This window comes from Magnolia sinica, chromosome 12 (assembly GCF_029962835.1).
Source record: "Magnolia sinica isolate HGM2019 chromosome 12, MsV1, whole genome shotgun sequence".
NCBI classification, from domain to species: domain Eukaryota; kingdom Viridiplantae; phylum Streptophyta; class Magnoliopsida; order Magnoliales; family Magnoliaceae; genus Magnolia; species Magnolia sinica.
Genome location: NC_080584.1, coordinates 11,202,262 through 11,222,172, shown reverse-complemented (window position 1 = coordinate 11,222,172; position 19,911 = coordinate 11,202,262). Strand labels below are relative to the sequence as shown.

The window sequence follows — 19,911 nt, the reverse complement described above, 5'->3', positions numbered from 1 at the left end:
TTTTTATAGGCATCTACCAAACAGTGCCCAAGGAAATCAAATTTGGTTATTCGCACTTTTAGTGCTAATGATTCAAATTCAATTCGGTAGTGCATCCAAATGCACCCTAAAAATCTCGTATGAAAAAGTGCTTGATGAACGATCTGGTTGTCTAGATACTTGTAAACCAGATGTTGCTCATCTCCCTCAATGCAGCATTAAAATACCATCATACCCAATGAATAAACTGGCGTGTCATCTATTCTTAAAACAAATCACAATAACCCCATGTTTGGATGCACAAGTGAATCCAATTGCAAAGAGTCAGTTTAACCAAGAGGAATTGGCAAAAATTAGTTACCATTCCTAGGATCCAAACAGAGAAAGTGAGCAATTATATGATACCCAAGATGAGGATATACAGTGTCTTTAAGACTTGAGTTTGAGCAAAGTGCATCCCATGGCTTAGTAATCTCCACCAGGGATATGTGACTCACAAAAATCGCTGAGAGAATGGGCAGCAGAGAAGAAATACAGCAGCAGTCCACATTAAAATGACATGAGGCAAAAGATTGAATGCTACAATCTTCCAGACGGAAATTATTGGGGAATCACTCGTCCAAATTGGAGCCCATGAGATCAACACTCTTGATCACTGTCACACGGGTCCCACTGTACAAACGGCTCAAGGATACTGTCCTTGGCTTCCTCTGAGGAAGTCCCTCAAATTGCAGTTGCGTTTCTCAGCGTGCAAACTAGAAACCAACATAACTGTATTTTGGAGCCCAGCCCTCAATGTGAATGCTACGAAAACTACAATCTGGCTAATTGCACTTTATTAGACTAATAATTGTAATTCAATTTGGTAGTCATCCAAACATCCCAAATGATTTTGGCATGTCTGAGTTAAACCCTTTGCTAATCTTCGTCCTTGCCCAACCTTCTTTCTTTTTTTCTTTTTTTAAAAGATGACGCACTTTTATTAGGGCTATAGGCCAATAGAAGAAAAGGAAAAAGGCCAAAGCAAACAAACAACGGAAAGGAAAAAAAAAAAAAAAAAAACCAACCATCCAGAAAACCCAGCGCCAGGAAAACAAGTAACTCCTGGCGCCCAGTCACTAATATACATAAAAACCTAATTAAGAACCCCAACTGCTGAACCGCTCTGATTCTGGAAGCAACTCCAACCTTTTCCTTCTTCGTATTAAAATATAGACGGCGAAAATGGTTACAAGGATCATTACTCCAACAGCAACTAATATCCCAACAAGCAATCCAGTCCTGTTCTTTGTTGAAGTGCCTGTTGGTGGAAGATTACTAACTCTCGGTATAAAATCTGAAGAAAAAAATAAATAAAACAAAGAAAAACAAACAAACAATCAAAGAAACAGAAGTCAGTGTCAAACTATTTTGGGAACTTCAAAGGTTCCCTTGGATGCTCAGTTGAGCTAAAGTAGCAATACCTCGACTGAACATAGAAGAATTAACAAAAATGGAGGCGCCGACATTTTAATTCATAATTACAATCAAACCCCAATTGCAATTCCACGTGTTTGAAGTTGGACACGAAATGATCAGAATCGGTTTTTATGGGCTAGCCCCACTCTGATAATTTCCACTTCATGGAATTCAAATGTGTTGAAATGAAGACTAAAAGATAATTGTAAACATTCAGTAGAACTTCATTCACCTGGAGTAACACTAACGCCCGAAATGGATGGTCCATAGGAACCACTATTAGGAGGAATGCAGCATGTTCCCTTTCCAGCCCAAAAGAGATGAACTTCGAGATAGTTCTCAGATACATGAACCTCGAAATCTCTCTGAACAGCACGAAAGGCTAACCCACCTGCATCCTTTTTTATATTGAAGTCTGTGTGTACAAGATTTACCTGGAGAGCTAATGAACAGTGCTTAAAAACCAATGGAGATTAAAGGCACCATTAATTCATATAGTCATATAACCATTTTGGATTTTGCATTTAGACAGTAGGGGCATTTGTCGCTCAATACCTAACTTGTGGCAGATGCAACAGAGGATCTGTAAATATCAATCTAGTAAGTCCTGTCAATGGATAACCTGCTGTTGACAATCTATCCAGAAAGAAAATGGATTCAATGGCAAAAACGGGTGGGTGGGATCACCTATTCGATGAGTTATTAAACCAAGGTTCTTAACTCGATAGTTAGATTGCTCGGATCCAACTCCGTACCTGCCATATGTCAGGTAATGGGCAATGGAACCCAGATTGTGCTTACAAATGCTGTGAAAACATCACAACGTTTGAAATTTGAACGCTTCCAAGGTGTATGGAACCCCTTCGTAATTTTGTAGATGACTAATATCATGATTTTTCTATCCAAATTCACAACATCATTGATTTTTATCGCCACATGTCAGCTACTATGCAGTGGACACCCCTTCCAAATCCAGCATAACAATCAGGCTGCCCTTACAATTTCTGTGAAAATATCACAATGCCAGAACTTTGAATGTTTTCAAGGTGAAAGGATATCCAATGTGGAGAGAGAGAGAGAGAGAGAGAGAGAGAGAGTAAACGGGTGGAGGACGATTAAGCACTCTAATCCTCTTTTCCTCTCTCTCATCTCTCTTACCATGAATCTCATCAATAACTAAAGTTCAATCTTTCAACATGATGTTTGTTAGCCGCGTACTTATATTAGTCCACTTTGTGATCTCACATCGGTTCTTTTAGAATATATGCTTTATAGACTTTCAATTTACTCAAATACTATTAATTGTGACATAGAACCATCAGTAATCAATCAAAAGTGCTGATTACCTATTTAAAATTGCAAGAATACAAAGAGAAAGGATAGTTCTGTGATTTTTGTTTAATAACCTGTGTATTATAGGTAGGCTATGGTCAACCATCCAGCCCTTAAGGGTACATATATGATCGTTTTCTTTCTTTAACTCTGTTTTATAGCTTGTAACTAGGGGTGTACCTAGCTCGGTTAGCTCACTCGACTCGACTAAAAAAAGCTCGATTCGACTCGGTTCGAAGCTGAGTTCGAGCCGAGTCAAGCTGATTTTTTGAGCTCGAAAATGAGTTCGAGCCGAGTTCGAGTAGGCCCCAGCTCAACTCGACTCGGATCGAATCCAACTCGAATCCAGCTTATTTATTGGATTTCCACTCGAGGCTTGTTGTCCCCTTGATAGGGCCGAGTCTTTCCTGGCGGGTTAGGATGCAAACCCCGTCCCTTGAATCAAAGATGTTGTGGGGTGGGCCCTACGGTGAATGTTTCTCATACCAAAAACTGGCAGCATGTTTATTAGGTGGGCCACGCCTGACAAAGGCATTTACTATGGGGAGTTATTTGGGACGCAATTTGGCTAGGTAGTGGTCGGTTCTATTCTTAAAATAATTTCAAGAAATCTCTAATTGGGCACTTCTTTTTCTTCTTCTTCTTCTTCTTCTTCTTCTTCTTTTCGTTTTGAAGTTCCAAAATCGTGGCTATTCAGTGGGCATTTGAAGTTGCACTTCAGGTGTTTGTGTAAATGCCTCAATGGTGAACTCGGCTCGAACTCAGCCCGGCTACTGACCGAACCGAGCCGAGCCGAGTTCGAGTTGAGGTTAGCCAGTGTTCGAGCCGAGTCGAGCTGAGGCTAGCTCGACTCGGTTTGACTTGATGTACACCCCGACTTGCAACTTGTTTCCTTTTGAGATTAAAAAAATCATTAAGATTCTTCTCGGTTTTCATGGTATCAGATCCTCTTCAATAGAGCTGTACACGAGTCGAGTCGAGCCGAGCCGAGTATCGCCCTACTCAGCTCGCAATGCCCGGGTCCTACTCGTACTCGGCTCTACTCGGCCATCGAACATGGATTCCCTGCTCGTGCTCTACTTGTCCAAGTACGAGTCAAGTACAAGTAGAAATCGAGTCGAGTTGAGTCCGAGTTTTCGAGGCGAGTTTGAGTCCGAATCTTGAAGAGAGAGGGAAGAAGAGGGACGGGCACTAGGAGAGGGAGGAGAGAGAGAGAGAGAGAAAGAGAGGGATTTTTTCGAACGGGCGCTGGGAGGGAAGAAGGAAAGGGGGTTTCGGCGGGCTGCTTGAAAACGACTGGAGAATGACTGAACAAGTAGGGTTTTATTTTTTTGGGCGGGTTATATATACGGGCACACGAGTCGAGTACCGCCCAGCTCGTACTCTACTCGAAATCAAAACGAGTCTTAAAAAACCACTCGTACTCAGCTCAAACTCATGACGAGTCGAGTCAAGTCGAGTAATTCCGAGTCGAGTTGAGCGAGTAACCGAGCATACTCTGCTCGTGTACAGCTCTACTCTTTAATCTATGGTTCCTCTTTCAAATTGAAGGTCAAATAGGTCTGAGCAATTGTAGGATTTTCTTTTTCCATTTCTGCTTGTCATCTTTTTCTTTTGGTATATTATTGGCAAAACTCTCGATGCTTTATGTTAAGAGATAGAACACGCCATACTTTATGTTAAGAGAGAACAAGCCATACGTTTAAGCACGGTGTTCAATAATGGTAATGGTGCCCATAACGGCCATAAGCCTTACCAGCCAGCCTTATGGCTGTTACGATAGGGACCATAATGGCCATTACAGCCCTAAAAAGGTCAAAATTCTTTTTACAGGAAGGAAATGTATGGGCCTGTTATAGGACCGTAACAACCATTACAGGCCACTTGTGGGCCTTTTTTCCCTGAACGTGTTATGACCCCATATTGCATGATGAGTCACACCGTTACCGTTACCATTACATATTGTCGATTGCAGCAATTCTCTTCCACACAGCAGAATTTCAAAATCTGGCCCTACAGGAGGGCTGAAACTTCGGCGAAGCACCACGCACAAACCGTACATTGAATCGAGCTGAAATTTAGGAAATTTGGATTCCATCCCTGGCCGACCAGGGCCAAGGTCGCCTTTTTCTGAATAGTGGATCCCACACTCGTGCCGATTAGAAATAATGAGTTGGTACAAGTTAAAGGCTCTAAAAGGGCAAGGGGGAGGCCTAAAAGGGCGTGGATGGAGTTAGTGAAAATAGATTGGTCTAACTGAAGTTACGGCCCCTAATAGAGTGGAATGGCGGAAAAGAATTCATGTAGCCAACCCCAATTAGTTGGGATAAGGTTTAGATGATGACAATGACGATGATGTTACCCTTGTGTGTGTGTGTGTGGCCTGCTGTTGAGGGTCAAATATTGCATATTAGACCCCAGTTATTACTTGGATCTACAAACATAATACCGTTTAATGGCTGATTTAATCGTGTTTGTAATGCAGAGTGTGTTTAAGAACCTGGACTGAAAATGGGTGGTAAATGCATGGATTTGACGCTCCAGAAGCACCAAGGCAAGGAACGGACTCTAGAAGACCAAGAGTGACGGAATTATACACTAAGGGTCCACGAAAATCGAGAAACTGAAGCTTAAGTGGCCCAAAAGACGTCCAAAATGCAAGATCACGGGGTTCTCGCCATCCGATCAGCTCAAAACTTTATACATGGCTCGAGGACCAAAAACTAACCGTACACGTCAAATTTCAGCCATTGGATCCTCGTGAAAGTAGCTGAACTAACAGATCAGTCCATAAAATCCTGATTTGGGGCCCACCCGCTGTCCAGATACGCTTTAACTTTGGCCCCCACGGTTCAAATGAAATGGAGAACAAGATGAATGGTGTGGATTTCTCATAATCATTATACAGTGTATATACTACACTTTTTGCACTAAGAGTGCATGGCAACACAGGGAAGTGAACTTTGTTTACGTGAACTCCGTTTCTGTCATGAAACAGAGACTGAGGATGATCTCAGTCGGCCATCATCATGGTCCAAATGCTCAATCCGAGCCGTCCATCATGCAGAGGGGCTCGATTTAGCCAAACCCATGTTGACTTTATGCACTCATGCATGCACACTTGTTGGTTTCAATGGTCATAAATGGACTGCCCTACAACTATTGCAGCTGATTTCTTCCGTGGGTCACGCCGAATCTGATCCAAAATCCATCCCTTCTACCAAAATTTTGTCACGAATCTAATGGACGGTTTGGATTTCTCAAGCGACAAGGTAAGTGGGCCCCACTAGTAGCTCAGCGCAAGTCCTGCGCAGGCAGAGAGTCCAAACAGCGCCCGGACGCTGCCGCTCTCCGTGGCCCCTTTTGTGATGTCAATCACGACCGGATCAATGATCCAGACCGTTCAAATGATAGAGTAGGAGATCCTGAACCCCACCAAGAAGTCCGATTCCGATTTTGGACGATCAGTCGTCCAAAATCTCAAGCTAAACGGAAGTACTTTTCTGCGAAATTCTCGGCTGCGTCAGTTGTGTCTGCGTAAACGAATTTGTTTCCGTTTCGAATACAATAACCTCGCTCCTCCGTCCCTAGCAAGGGATAAAAGGAAGAAAAGAGAGAGCTTTGAGGGGACGTGAGCAAGAGTTTGGCAGGGAAGCTTGAAAACAAGGCGGGCGCATGTGAAGAAAGGAAAGAAGAAACGTGAGAAACGAGAAGGAAGAAAAAAAAGGAAAAAGGGAGAGCTCGGTTAAAAGGTACTCAGTTTTTTTCTGCTGCTGCTGTAACCCGGGAACGTGGAGTGCACGGCTGGGAAGAGTTTTGGGTTTTGTTTTCTTGAGGAAAGGAGCTGGACGTGGGAGCTGATCCGGTTTTTTTTTTTTTTTTTTTCTTCTTCTTCTTCTTCTTTCTTTTAATTAGAATTTAGCCCATATCATGTGTGGCTAAACCTCTTAGCTAGGGCTAAGAGGTGAAGCCTGTAGCGAGATGGGAGAGTCTATTCTATGCAAGTAGATTAAATTTCTGAACTTAATTTGATTTAGTTGGTTATTATAAGGAATATTTTTATTAGTCTTTAATGGTCTGTTGTGACAGAAATTACAATGGGTTTGCAATGGCTTTGAATATTTCTTTCCTCTTTTTATATTTATGAAGTCAGGAAGCCCTGTTGTTCATCATTGTCCCATGGGCATGGTAGGATGACAGTACCTTCCTGATCTTCATACATTGTTGATTGGTTGGAAATTAGTTTAATTCTATTGTTTACTTTGTCTCCTGGGCATGGTTTAGTGATGGAATCCATTCTAATTCATACACCTTTCATCTCTTGAAAACCAAATCAAGTAAGTTCAGTTTGAATTCCATAATCCTTGATGCAGGCATAAGATCTCCCTGATCTCTACAAGTGGATCCTCTGAATCCCTAGTTCCCTTCCTCTGAATTCCTTAAACTTTTAGATAATTATTCCACAATTATTTCTTAAATCCTATTTGGTTTAGATCACATCTTAGTCTAGTACTAGTTCTACTTGGTTTCAGATGACGTACAGGTATCAGTCCCTGTGGATTCGACCTCGGTCTTACCGAGTTTATTACTACATCACAACCCTATACTTGGGGAGTGAACAAGTTTTTGGCGCCGTTGCCGGGGACTGACGGTTACGTTTTTCTGAAATTAATTAGTTTTAGAATTGGGTTAGGATTAGGATTTTACTAACTTTAGGTTAAAGGTTTTTATTTTATTTTATTTTTAGAACCTAACCTATTTTCCTGATTTTGTAGGATCCTTACATAAGTTCTAAATTGGTAATTCCTTCCTAATCTCTCTACTCTTTTTACCTTTTAGAATTAGGGTTTAAATTTTGAAATTTTTTTAATTCTAGTATTTTTTCTATTTTTAGGAAGCAGTTTATTTTTAGAAACTAGGGTAGTTATTTCCCTTTCTAGAAAAATCCTCTAATTTTCGAAACTTTTCTCTTTTGTTTTTCACTTTCTATTTTTAACTCTTTTTAAATCTAATTTATTTTTTCATTTATTTTTAGGATTTTTGTTTAGAAACTAAGCTTCTTATTTTGTAGGCCTTTAAGATAGAAATTTCTAATTTGGTAAGCTCTTTCCCTACTTCCTATCTTTCAGTTCTCTTTTAATAATCTACTTTCTAGTTTAGATCGTTCCTAATTTATTTTAGAAATATCCACTTTCTTTTAAGAATTCTTTCTTTTAGAAACTAATTTACTGCTATTTTTCTTTTTAGAATCTAACTTATTTTTGTTTTATTTTGCAGGTCCTTAACTTAAGAGCTTCAATTTGGTAATTCCTTTCCAACTCTCCCTCTCTTTCTTTCTAGATTTTCTTTTCTTAGGATTAGGTTTTTAATTGAGGGCTGCGAGTGTTTTCATGCCCAAGTGGGCCCGTGACAACACTCGATGTCTCTTGACTGAAGGAGGATTGGTTGAGGGGTTGACTATCCATCGCAGGACTAGACACCGCTCGAAATCCCCTGAGTTAAGTGAAGTTATGGCTGAAGACCAACCTCCTCTACTTCCACCAAGGGTGGAGGATACCCAAGATGAAAATGAGGTGCAACAGGCACCCCCGCCTCGTACTCTACGAGATTATCTACAACCGGCAGGAGTGAGTACGCCCTCATGCATGATTTTTCCTGAAAACACAGGACAAATGGACATCAAGCCAGGAGTTATCCAACTCCTTCCCAAATTCCATGGACTTGAATCTGAAAGTCCATATTTACATTTGAAAGAGTTCGATGAGATAATAGCCATATTATGTTTTCCTAATGTATCTGAAGATTCAGAGTGAAACTCTTTCCTTTTTCCTTAAAAGAGAAAGCTAAGACGTGGTTACATTCACGTGTCCTAGATCCATTGGCACATGGAGCGACATGCGGAGGGAATTCATAAAAAGTTCTTCCCACATCATAAAACGATTACCCTCAGAAAAGCAATCATGAACTTTGCCCAAAAGGAAGATGAAACATTCTTCCAATGTTGGGAAAGGTTCAAAGATTTGGTCAGTTCATGCCCACAACACGGATTTGAAACGTGGCGCATTACAAATTTTTTCTATGATGGACTGACATCTTCCATGCGCCAAATGGTCGAGACAATGTGTAATGGAGAGTTCATTAATAAAGATGTCGACGAGGTATGGGACTACCTCGACAGTTTGGCTGAAAAAACACAATCTTGGGACTATTACCCAAAGTCGAACACCACGTCTAGGCCGACTCAATTAAAGGAGAAAGGTGGATTATATCTCTTGAAAGAAGAGGATGATCTCAAGTGTAAAGTAACTACGCTCATAAGGAAAGTTGAGGCCATGGAAGGAAAGAAGGATAAGGTCAATGAAATTGTGTGCGGCATCTGTGATTGCAACATTCACACAACTGAAAACTGTCCTACAATACCTACCTTTCGAGAAGTGTTGAATGAACAAGCCAATGCCGTAAATAACTATCAAAGACCTTTTACTGGACCTAACTCTAACACATACAATCCTGGCTGGAAAAATCATCCAAACTTTAGTTGGAGGAATGGACAAACGGCGACTCCTCCAGGTTTCTTCAATCAAAATCCAAATCAAGTGAAACCTCAAGAGGAACCGGTTCAAAATCCCATACAAGAGCTGGCTCAGGCAATGCGGGGAATCACAGATTTTATGCAAAAGATAGATTCTCGTATGACGGTTATAGAAAAGGGGATGCTTCCTGCACAACCTCTCCCCAATCCTAAACTGCAGTACGAGAATAATGATCCCAGCTCTTCAAATCAGATGGGGCATGCTAAATCCATCACCACTATTAGGAGTGGGAAAATCATTGATAAAACTCTTCCGGTTAGGCCCGAAAAGCCTCAAGAACCAGAAAAGGACAACAATGATGGATCCAGTGATGCCCCACAAAAAGTAGAACCGGAACTTCTAGAGAAGCCAGTTGCTCCATTCCCTCAACGGTTGGTTTCACCAAAACCTCTTTCTAACTCTCAGGATATCCTAGAGGTGTTGAAACAGCTGAAAGTCAACATTCCTCTACTTGATGTCGTTAAACAGATACCTTCATATGCCAAATTCCTGAAAGACTTATGCACGACCAAAAGACGGAAAATTATTCAAAAGAAAATCTTCTTGACTGAGAAAGTGAGTGCCATCCTAAAGCAAGACGTGCCACAGAAATTCAAGGATCCCGGTAGCCCAACCATATCATGTGTAATCGGGAACCATCGAATTGATCACGCACTTCTTGACTTAGGAGCGAGCGTCAATCTGATTCCCTACTCGGTATACAAACAGTTAGGTTTGGGTGAATTAAAACCCACCCTAACCACACTACAACTTGCTGATCGCTCTGTTCGTGTACCAAGAGGGATAATTGAGGATGTGTTAGTCCAGGTCGATAGATTTTACTACCCTGTAGATTTTATCATCCTGGACACCGAACCCATCAATAACATGAGCACTCAGATTCCCGTCATTCTTGGTCGCCCATTCCTCGCCACGTCAAATGCAATTATCAATTGTAGGAATGGTATCATGACTATGTCTTTTGGAAATTTGACATTGGAGTCAAACATTTTTTTCAATAACGGCAGCAACTCAGAGGATGATAATGATTTCCACGACATTAACATGATTGACTCTTTCGTGAAAGATACGACACCGCTGACCTTATCCTCCGACCATCTGGAGACGTGCCTGGCCCACTCCCATGATTTTGATGATGACATGATTAGGGAGACGTGCGCCTTGCTTGATACTGCACCGGTACTTGAAGTTAACCGGTGGAGGCCACAATTTGAAGAATTACCACGAACCGATGTAGTGCCTCTACCGTCTAACCTCAAGCCGCCGAAGCTTGACCTAAAACCTTTGCCCTCTGATTTGAAATATGCCTATTTAGGTCAAGATGAGACATAACCGGTGGTGATCTCTGCCCACCTAGAGAAAGAACAGGAGAGTATGCTTATATCTACTCTCATTGAGCATAAATGAGCCCTGGGATGGACGATAGCGGACCTCAAAGGAATCGATCCCTCGATTTGTACTCACCACATATATCTTGAGGATAATGCAAAAACTGCTCGGCAACCACAACGTAGACTAAATCTAAATATGAAGGAAGTGGTTAAGGCCGAGGTTCTTAAACTATTGGATGTGGGTATTATATACCCTATATCTGATAGTCAATGGGTGAGTCCAACTCAAGTGGTTCCTAAGAAGTCCGAAATCACCATCGTAGCCAATGCTAATAATGAACTCGTGCCAACTAGAGTCACTACTGGTTAGAGAATGGGCATTGACTACAGGAAGTTGAATACCGTCACGAGGAAAGACCACTTTCCTTTACCATTCATTCATCAGATCCTGGAAAGGTTAGCTGGTCATTCCTATTACAGTTTCCTTGACGGGTATTTGGGCTACAACCAGATAGAGATAGCTCTTGAAGACCAGGAAAAGACCACATTTACATGTCCCTATGGCACCTTTGCCTATCGAAGGATGCCATTCGGACTATGTAATGCCCCTGCCACCTTTCAGCGATGTATGCTTAGTATCTTTTCTGATATGGTGGGGCAATATCTATAGGTCTTCATGGACGATTTCTCTGTTTACGGTCCATCTTTCAGCAAGTGCTTGAAAAGTCTTAAATGTGTGCTGAAAAGATGTGAAGAACTTGGTACTTAATTGGGAGAAGTGCTATTTCATGGTTCAGAAGGGAATTGTCCTTGGGCATATCATCTCGTCCAAGGGAATCGAGGTAGATAAGGCAAAAATCGATCTTATCTCTAACCTACCTCTACCCAAGAACATCAGAGACGTGCGATCCTTCTTAGGACACGCAGGATTTTACAGGCGATTCATAAAGGACTTTAGTCTTCTTTCTCGTCCTTTATGTAATCTTCTTCAAAAGGATGTTCCGTACGAGTGGACTGAGCAGTGCCAGGAAGCTTTCACCAAGCTTAAGGGCACGTTAACCACTGCACCTATCATGCAGCCACCCGACTGGAGCCTTCCTTTTGAGCTTATGTGCGACGCTTCTGATTATGCTCTTGGGGCGGTCCTAGGCCAGAGAAAAGATAAGAAGCCCTACGTCATTCATTACGCAAGTAGGACTCTAAATCCTGCCCAGGTGAACTACTCGACTACGGAAAAGAAACTCTTAGCTGTAGTGTTCGCCTTGGACAAATTTAGGTCCTACTTGATCGGATCCAAGATCATTATCTATACAGATCATGCAGCACTGAAGTATCTTCTCTCTAAGAATGATTATAAGCCCCGCTTGATACGATGGATCCTTCTACTCCAAGAATTTGATTTGAAAATTAAAGATAAAAAAGGAGTAGAGAATGTAGTGGCCGATCACCTTTCTCGCCTTAATACCTCTGATTCCCTTGAGGCGACCCATATCAATGATATGTTCCCTGATGAACAACTGTTCAGAGTCTCCCATTCACCTTGGTTCACTGATATTGCTAATTATCTTGCTACAGGTGCCATACCGACACAGTGGACTGCGCAAGATGAGAAGAAATTTTTCACCGAGGTGCACAACTTTTTCTGGGATAATCCTTACTTATTTAAATATTGCCCAGACCAAATTCTAAGGAGATGTGTACCAGACGATGAGCATCAGAGCGTCATCTCCTTCTGTCACTCAGAGGCCTGTGGTGGTCACTTTTCTGCTAAAAAGACCACGGCCAAGATCCTGCAGTGTGGCTTTTACTGGCCCACTATGTTTAGGGACACTCATGAGTTTTGCAAAGCTTGTGAGCGTTGTTAGAAATTGGGAGCATTGTCCCGTCGAAATATGATGCCTTTGAATCCCATTCTTATCATTGAAGCATTTGATTGCTGGGGCATCGATTTCATAGGACCATTCCCCAAATCGTTTGGAAATCTGTATATTTTACTCGCCGTGGATTATGTCACTAAATGGGTCGAAGCGATTCCGTGTCGAAAGAATGACCATCGCACGGTCATTAAGTTCCTAAAAGAAAACATTCTTTCTCGATTCGGAACGCCTCGAGCCATCATTAGTGATGGGGGCTCACACTTTTGTAATAGACCATTCGAGAGCTTAATGAAGAAATACGGTATCTCCCATAAGGTGAGCACCCCATACCATCCACAAACAAGTGGACAAGCTGAGATTTCAAATAGGGAGATCAAACACATTTTGGAGAAAACGGTTAACCCAGATCGTAAGGATTGGTCAATCCGATTGACCGATGCCTTATGGGCATACCGTACTGCCTTTAAAACCTCTATTGGAATGTCTCCCTTTAGACTTGTCTATGGGAAAGCTTGTCACTTGCCTGTGGAGTTGGAACATAAAGCGTACTGGGCGATCAAAAATCTTAATTTCAATCTGGACAACGCTGGCTCACTACGCAAACTTCAATTGAATGAACTTGAAGAAATCCGGAAAGATGTGTACGATAATTCGAGAATTTACAAGGACAAGATGAAAGCATTTCATGACCAACACATTTTGCGAAAATCATTCACGCCTGGTCAGAAGGTCCTTTTGTACAATTCTCGATTACATCTCTTTCCGGGTAAGCTTCGATCTCGTTGGATCGGTCCTTATATTGTTGTCACTGTTTTTCCTCATGGGGCCGTTGAGATAAGAGATCCCGACAATGACAAGGAGTTTAAAGTCAATGGACATCGATTGAAACCATTTGTCGAGAAATTTGATTCAGAGGACATGTCCATGCCTCTGACTGATCCTGTTTACCAGGATTAATCTCCTAATCGGACCCAGGTTATCAAGATTGATTAATTCATGGTCCATTCTTGTCTAGTTGAAGACGTTAAACTTAGCGCTCCTAGGACGCAACCCAAATTTTCATTCCATTTCACTTTTCTCATTCATTAGTTCAATGTTTGTGGGTAGCATTGCTGCAAACCCTCACGAGACTACAACTCGTCCACTAGGGGTAACCTAGGGGTTTAAAGGCTTGTTGCATGCGCTAAATGCAATCGAGAGCACCTGCGAAAGTGGTATAGGTAGGATTTTATTTTTGTTAGTTTTGTGTTACTTTCTCTCTCGTGCTGACCGGATTCCATGCTGCGATCTCTTGGAAAGTCTCTCACGATTCATCATCCAGGTACTATCTTCCCTTCACTTTTTCTTTACTTTTGTTGTCCTATGCGCATTCCATACTCATATCCTTTACATTGAGGACAATGTAGCTTTTAGGTTGGGGGTGGGAGATTAGGTTACCTAATCAGTATTTTCTTGAGCAAAAATTGTGAAAATTTTTAAAAATTTTTCTGGACTTTCTGGTAATTCAAAGTGATTTGACATCCATCTTTGATTTAGAATTACAGGATATGGAATGTTGGTGATTTACTGCTCTTGGATTCAGTTGCTCGTTAGATTTCACAGTTAAGTTTAATTATTAATCCATGATTAGAAGTTGTAAACATTGATTGAGTCATGATTTCACATGTCACATCTCGCTTACACATTAAGATTTCAGTTTGAAACTGAAGGGTTAATTTGGTGATCAGTAAGCATAGAAGGAACCAACTTGAACAATTGCCCGTCATGATCAATTAAAAGGAAAAGATACCGTTGAAAAAGGTTAGGCAAAGAATCTTCACTATAGGTTTGCTCCCTATAAGTGAGGACTTAATCCCCTTCTTGGTTTTTTAGTCTTAAAAAAAAAAAAAAAAAAAAAAAAGAGCTGAAAGAATGAAAAGATGATCTTTGAGGCAAGCTTTGGTTATTATGAATACTCATATTGGTTACCAACGATATCCTGAAATAAAGAATTGAATATTAATGTTGAAAGTTGGGATTACACTTTACACCTGTGGAACTCAATGTTTAGGATTATTCTAATTAAGGGACTAATACTTTGAATTTGGTTTATCGTGAGCTTGATTTCAGGAGAAAGTAATGCCAACATTCATGAATCTTAGTTTTTTTTAATTCGAGTATCTGAATTGTGTTTCATAAATCTCTTGGGTTTGTAGAAATTGTCCTGTAATTCTCAATTTATTTTTTCGCATACCTTGCTCGGGACTAGCAAGATGCTGGTTGGGGGTTGTGTTGAGGGTTAAATATTGCATATTAGACCCCAGTTATTACTTGGATCTACAAACATAATACCGTTTAATGGCTGATTTAATCGTGTTTGTAATGCAGAGTGTGTTTAAGAACCTGGACTGAAAAAGGGTGGTAAATGCATGGATTTGACGCTCCAGAAGCACCAAGGCAAGGAACGAACTCTAGAAGACCAAGAGCAACGGAATTATACACTAAGGGTCCGCGAAAATCAAGAAACTGAAGCTTAAGTGGCCTAAAAGACGTCCAAAATGCAAGATCACGGGGTTCTCGCCATCCGATCAGCTCAAAACTTTATACATGGCTCGAGGACCAAAAACTAACCGTACACGTCAAATTTCAGCCATTGGATCCTCGTGAAAGTAGCTGAACTAACAGATCAGTCCATAAAATCCTGATTTGGGGCCCACCCGCTGTCCAGATACGCTTTAACTTTGGCCCCCACGGTTCAAATGAATAGAGAACAAGATGAATGGTGTGGATTTCTCATAATCATTATACAGTGTATATACTACACTTTTTGCACTAAGAGTGCATGGCAACACAGGGAAGTGAACTCTGTTTACGTGAACTCCGTTTCTGTCATGAAACAGAGACGGAGGATGATCTCAGTGGGCCATCATCATGGTCCAAATGCTCAATCCGAGCCGTCCATCATGCAGAGGGGCTCGATTTAGCCAAACCCATGTTGACTTTATGCACTCATGCATGCACACTTGTTGGTTTCAATGGTCACAAATGGACTGCCCTACAACTATTGCAGCTGATTTCTTCCGTGGGTCACGCCGAATCTGATCCAAAATCCATCCCTCTTACCAAAATTTTGTCACGAATCTAATGGACGGTTTGGATTTCTCAAGCGACAAGGTAATGGGCCCCACTAGTAGCTCAGTGCAAGTCCTGCACAGGCAGAGAGTCCAAACAGCGCCCGGACGCTGCCGCTCTCCGTGGCCCCTTTTGTGATGTCAATCACGACCGGATCAATGATCCAGACCGTTCAAATGATAGAGTAGGAGATCCTGAACCCCACCAAGAAGTCCGATTCCGATTTTGGACGATCAGTCGTCCAAAATCTCAAGCTAAACGGAAGTACTTTTCTGCGAAATTCTCGGCTGCGTCAGTTGTGTCTGCGTAAACGAATTTGTTTCCGTTTCGAATACAATAACCTCGCTCCTCCGTCCCTAGCAAGGGATAAAAGGAAGAAAAGAGAGAGCTTTGAGGGGACGTGAGCAAGAGTTTGGCAGGGAAGCTTGAAAACAAGGCGGGCGCATGTGAAGAAAGGAAAGAAGAAACGTGAGAAACGAGAAGGAAGAAAAAAAAGGAAAAAGGGAGAGCTCGGTTGAAAGGTGCTCGGTTTTTTCTGCTGCTGCTGTAACCAGGGAACGTGGAGTGCACGGCTGGGAAGAGTTTTGGGTTTTGTTTTCTTGAGGAAAGGAGCTGGACGTGGGAGCTGATCCGATTTTTTTCTTCTTCTTCTTCTTCTTCTTCTTTCTTTTAATTAGAATTTAGCTCATATCATGTGTGGCTAAACCTCTTAGCTAGGGCTAAGAGGTGAAGCCTGTAGCGAGATGGGAGATACTGTTTCATGCGTGTAGATTAAATTTCTGAACTTAATTTGATTTAGTTGGTTATTATGAGGAATATTTTTATTAGTCTTTAATGGTCTGTTGTGACAGAAATTACAATGGGTTTGCAATGGCTTTGAATATTTCTTTCCTCTTTTTATATTTATGAAGTCAGGAAGCCCTGTTGTTCATCATTGTCCCATGGGCATGGTAGGATGACAGTACCTTCCTGATCTTCATACATTGTTGATTGGTTGGAAATTAGTTTAATTCTATTGTTTACTTTGTCTCCTGGGCATGGTTTAGTGATGGAATCCATTCTAATTCATACACCTTTCATCTCTTGAAAACCAAATCAAGTAAGTTCAGTTTGAATTCCATAATCCTTGATGCAGGTATAAGATCTCCCTGATCTCTACAAGTGGATCCTCTGAATCCCTAGTTCCCTTCCTCTGAATTCCTTAAACTTTTAGATAATTATTCCACAATTATTTCTTAAATCCTATTTGGTTTAGATCACATCTTAGTCTAGTACTAGTTCTACTTGGTTTCAGATAACGTACAGGTATCAGTCCCTGTGGATTCGACCTCGGTCTTACCGAGTTTATTACTACATCACAACCCTATACTTGGGGAGTGAACACCTGCACCCTTGCTCTTGGAACTCTCTCTCCTATCTATCTCTCCACGTGCGTTGCATCTACCATACCCGCTAGTTTCATTATGCACGGATTTTCCGATCCCTTTATTTTATTTTATTTTTTGATGAATAAAAGATTCTTTACTGGAAAGCAAAAACAAAAGTACAATTACAACAACATTGGCAGCCAACACCGACATTTTTGGTACCATCTGTGGCTTATAAGGTTGTATTTGGTTGGTTGCACCAAATTTCATGATATTTGGTGCAACCCAAATGCACCCTCAGAGAAGCACATTTTTGTAATTTTCCATTTCAATGAGACAGAATGCATGAATTTACATTAGGACTAAAAAGCAATCATACAACGGCAACCAAAAGAATAAGAAAAGGCAGAACAGTACACAAGCCAAAAGAACAACATCGCTAGTCTAACAAGCTGAACAATGATTCTTCAGATCATGATCACATGGTGCAGCCAACCAAGAACATACTAAAAAAAAAGGTACCTCAGGTAGGTGGTCGTCATCACAATCTGATCATACATATCCATCTATAAAAGGATAAGGAGAAGAACAAAGATGGCTTACAGCGCGGAGAACCCCGATTACATGGGAAATTTCGCTGAAGACAATTCAACCCTCGAGGCAAAATACTGAATGCAAAAAAATCATGCATTGAGAAGCCGTTAACAAATAAGGAATTCTATTATGATGTTGGTAGTATAAAAACAGTAGGAAGTTCCCTCTTACACATTGCAAATGTGTACTCTGATAGGGAATGCTGATCTAGTGGGCGGACGGACCATAGGCATACGTGCTAGTGATTAGATGGCTCTCATTTAGGTGGACCATTTCTCTGTTTTAGGCAAACCATTCCCTTTTAATGCCATTGCATAGATGCCTATCACAGTCCAATCCCCCTTTTGGGATATGGGCCATCCGCATGGTATCCCACAATTTTTTTATTTTTTATTTTTATGACGTCGGGGCATACCCGCCCCATTTTAAGGCGAGACTATTCCTTACGGATGCACGCAATCACCAGCAAACCACGTGCATTGAGTAATCCCAAGGAGGGGAATCGAACTCTCATTTGTGGGGAGCACATCCATGACACTTGCCAATCGTCCATCTGCATGGTGTCCCACAAAATAAATATCCTGAAACATACACTAGTGTCATCATACTCATATCATGAATTCCATGATGTCCACATGATCTATCAGTAGTCATCTCAACAAATTGAATAATGATGATCTCAAGTGTGCACCGTGGAAGACACCACAATATAGATCCAACCGATGCACGTGAAGCAGGTATCTATGTGCAGTTATAGTTTCGCAAAGGCTTTTATAAGATAAAGAGGCTGGCCCTGATCTGTCATGTTGGAGGATCTTTTCTTTGGCAAATTCATTACGGGCATACGTAACCCCTTGGACAGATGATACGAACCGTTCACCTGATAGGCATTGCCGCAGATGGACTTCGGGTAAATAACATATTAGTTGGACAGTCCTATACATCTGATTAATGCCTCCATATAAGGAGATAAAAACAAAATTGTCCTATGGTCCATAATCAGCAAGGAAAACTCATGCAGCCAGTAGCTGTCCCATCACTCTCTTGTGCATGGCCCACTAGATGGATGGTTTAGATTATTTGACTCTATCCAGGCATCATAGACACCCCATGTAAGCCAAGGCAATGGAACCTCAAGTGCAACAAAACAATAACTCCTCAAAGATTAGAAAGAAAAATTTTAAGGAATTCTGTAAAACCTGCTGTTAGAATCATCAATGACAAAGTTGTTGGCCACCAAGTTCCTGCACAGAACAGACCAGACCAGGAGCCCCTAATCAGTACCACTATTACAGGCAGTTAGGTACCCAAATCTTTGTTAAGCCTCACACATGCCTCTCCACACACGCATAAACACTGAAATCTGACCCGTGCATCAGGCAGGCCGGATCATGTTGATCATCGCATGGTACAAATATCAGGCCAAATCATCAGATGGGCCAAACATGTACAGCACTGGTGGACAGCTTTAAAATAATTGTGGGTCCCCTTTCAATGTACATGTATGGCTCAGCTGATGACTGTATCAGTCTGATTGTAGGGCTTGGTCATCCACTTGGTGGAGCTTGGATCAGACATGGCTTGTATCTCCTGATCATACGAACATGTATACAGTTGCCTATGGGCTCAGTGGAATACTGGGTACCCAATAAAGTGATAAGGCATCCACACAATTATTATGAAACAGATGGTCAAATTTATAGGCAGTTTGGTTGAACTGCTGGCAAAGGACCAAAAGTCATTAATTGAATGTTTTGTGCTAGCAATAAAAAGTTTGAATACAATCCCAGCCATGTTTATATATTGCCACGATGGATTAGGAAGACACAGTTATCACACAATACCAAGCATGAGGGGAGGAGGATCTATACTGTCCATCTAGTTGGGTCCTTTCCATAGATGCCCACTATTAAACCACTATGAACAAACAATCCTAGACATTGGTTTCTCCAATTGAATCCACTTTTGTTTTAATCATCTACTCAAAGACCACCATTTTTATTGGATTGGCTAGTCCTTTTCAATGTAATTTTCAACCAAGGGCTACCAGTATGGATAGGACCCACCACCCCCACGTGACATGTATTGTGCAATGATGATCCCTCTTGACCAAATGTGCCGAAGGCAAAACATCTCTACAATCTAAGAAGAAAGAAACAGAGTACGATGCTAAATTAGTCCTTGTAGATGAAAATGGATTGCAATGAAACTAGAGAAATGAAGATTAGAAGGATGAGACGTACAGTTGTAAACCTTGTTGGCTACCCCA

General features: G+C 41.3%; 2 long non-coding RNA genes and 1 other non-coding gene across 4 annotated transcripts; all 3 read right to left on the bottom strand.

The window, feature by feature from the left end:
- Positions 1-468: 468 nt before the first annotated feature.
- Positions 469-2,025, bottom strand: LOC131220914 (uncharacterized). 2 transcript variants are annotated; one of them, XR_009158884.1, is made up of 3 exons: positions 1,670-2,024; positions 797-1,315; positions 469-734 (listed from the first exon to the last, which is right to left on the bottom strand). It is a non-coding gene; the product is annotated as an uncharacterized LOC131220914 (long non-coding RNA). The 2 variants fall into 2 exon arrangements; XR_009158883.1 differs by lacking the exon at positions 469-734 and having other exon boundaries at positions 981-1,315; positions 1,670-2,025.
- Positions 2,026-4,931: 2,906 nt separating this feature from the next.
- On the bottom strand, positions 4,932-19,874 carry LOC131220915 (uncharacterized). The gene is made up of 3 exons (XR_009158885.1): positions 18,842-19,874; positions 17,066-17,716; positions 4,932-5,152 (listed from the first exon to the last, which is right to left on the bottom strand). It is a non-coding gene; the product is annotated as an uncharacterized LOC131220915 (long non-coding RNA).
- LOC131222235 (small nucleolar RNA R71) lies at positions 8,712-8,818 on the bottom strand. Its single transcript, XR_009159942.1, has one exon. It is a non-coding gene; the product is annotated as a small nucleolar RNA R71 (small nucleolar RNA).
- Positions 19,875-19,911: the final 37 nt, after the last annotated feature.